We start from the raw sequence: 2,604 nt of genomic DNA, 5'->3' as shown, positions 1-2,604 counted from the left end.
AAGGTAATATCTTGTGGTTTAGAGAGTAGCTCGTCATTCTCTAAGATATTGGTCCATATATGGGTAGTGAAGAAAAGTATAGCATTTGGGAGGATTTTTCTCTTTTCACTCTTTTGTGGGTCCCACCACTGAATTCCTGAATAAATACACACAGAATTTGATTCTTGAGTATAAAAATCTGGCCTTACCTTGGCTTATTTCTAGCCAGCTTTCCTAAACTTAAATTATACCATCTAGCTTTTACCTCTGGGCTTTTATCTTTCTCTATTTCTGTATATCTTTCTTTCTTCCTGACTTGCTGTGTATCTGGGTAGCTGACCCCTGATGTCCTCCTCCTTCTTTTCTCTTTCCTTTTCTTTTTCTTCCCAGATTTCTTCTATTTATTCTCTCTGCCTGCCAGCCCCATCTATCCTTTCCTGCAAAGTGATTGGCTGTTCAAGTCTTTATTACACCAATCAAGGGTTTTAGACAGGCAACGTAACACAACATAGAGTTAAAAAAAATGCAACATAAAAGAATGCAATACAACTTTGCATCATTAAACAAATGTTCCACATCATAAGCAATGTAAAACATCTTAAAATAATATTCTACAAAGTATAAAAAGTGTCTTTGTTTTTTTAATTTTTGAGACAGGGTTTCTCCATAGCTTTTGGTTCCGGTCCTGGAACTAGTTCTGGTAGACCAGGCTGGCCTCGAACTCACAGAGATCTGAATACTTGCATTTCAAGGCCTTATTTTTTGTTAAGGGCATCCAAACTTTCTGCTTAGTCTTTCAACTCAAGATACTTTTGCCTCTGCTTGAAATGCCAATAGCCAGCAAGTATTCGTCATTGATAGCTTCTTGGTGAGGATTCATGTAACTGATATGTTCCTTTAGCAGAATAATGGTAGTGAGTTTTGTGTAGGCTCATATCCTATGTACTCTTAGGTTCTTAGCTAATTTAACAGTGTTGGGAATGGTTCTATCTTATAGAGTGGGCCTCTAGTCCAATCAAAAATGGATGGTTACTCCTGCAATAATTGAGTCCCTCTAGCACCAGTATTTTTTGCAGACATGTCATTGCTGTCAGTCTCAGAGTTTGTAACTGGGTGATATTGATGTTTGCCTTTCTTTTCTGGTGGCAAGCCAAGTACCTTCCAGTATTATGCAAAGTAACTTCCAGTACCATGAGTGCAAATTAGTAGAGGTAAAGCTTTTAATTAAGAATCCTCCCGCTTTCCCCATGTTCCATGACATAAGTAAGTGTTGTGTGTTGTCTTTATTAGTAAGGCCTTACCGTATGTTGTGGAAAGTGACCAGTTGTCTTGGCAATAGCTTATGATGTTCAGTGGTTTACATAGAGACTCTTTGGTCGATGTCTTAACAAGATTTTATCCATTCCTGGCACTAGATGCCTTACTTGGTGGCTGAAGGTGTCTAATCGAGCGTTGTTTCCTATTATTTGGTGACCCTATAATCCTTTCATATTATGTACATACTTTAAAAGCTTATAGTTAGATAAGTTATCAAACATCCTTCAGTGTTAATTGTTCCTTCCCACACTCCTTCCATTTTCTGTCCCAACTTCTCACAATTTTATTCATATATTCTAATTCTTTTGTCTTTATATAGCAATATATTCTATTTCCCCTTCCTTGGGAAATTCTCTCTTCCCTGTAGTCCCATACTAGGTACCTAAACTCTATTGTTATTCAGGTTACAGCACAAATATTGAAAGCTTAAAAGATAACATTCATACTTAGAAGAAAACATGCAGTATTTGTTTGGGGAGTCTATATTGCCTCACTCATGTTGATTGTTTCTTGCATTATCAATTATTCTGTGAATTTAATAATTTCATTTTCTTAACAGCTGAATAATATTCCGTTTGAAAATATACCACATTTTCATTATATATTAATCATTTTATGGACATCTGGGATCTTTTCAATATTTAAATATTATGAATATGGCATTAAGGAGAATAATCAAGTGTCTCTGTAGTAGGATGTAGTATCCTTTGAGTATTACCCCAAGAGTGGTAAAGCTGGTTCTTATGGTAAATCTATTTCTATATTGCTAAGGAATAAGCACAGTGATTTCTGAAATAGCTGGACAAGTTTGTACTTCTATCACCAATCTTTGAGTTTGGTCCATTTAACTCCATGCCTGTTGTTGCCAATACCATGATGTTTTTATTACTATGGCTATGCAATATATCTTAAGATCTGGAATGCCAAGCCCTCTAGTCTTGTCCTTTTTGTTTAGAATTGTTTTGTCTCTTGTGGTTTGCATATGAATTTTATGATTATTTTTCTATTTCAGCAATATTGAATGGGGTTTTGAGTGTGATTGCATTGATTTTGTAAATAGCTTTTGTTAGAAATTTCATTTTACACTATTAATTCTACCAATCTGTAAACATTGGATGTCTTTCCACTTACTAGTACCTTTATTTCTTTAACTGATTTAAAGTTCACTGTAGATATCCTTCTTTTCCCTGGTAATATTTGTTCTTAGGTATTTTATTTACTTTGATGTTATCATTGAATGGTACTGTGTTTATGACCTTCTTCTCAGTATGTTTTTGTTGGTGTATACAAAAAAAGAATTTAATTTTT

Source organism: Alexandromys fortis, unplaced genomic scaffold, assembly GCF_014885135.2.
Source record: "Alexandromys fortis isolate MF-2015 unplaced genomic scaffold, M_Fortis_MF-2015_v1.1 scaffold_315, whole genome shotgun sequence".
NCBI lineage: Eukaryota > Metazoa > Chordata > Mammalia > Rodentia > Cricetidae > Alexandromys > Alexandromys fortis.
The sequence above is the reverse complement of the archived record's forward strand: the minus strand, read 5'-3'. Positions refer to the sequence as shown.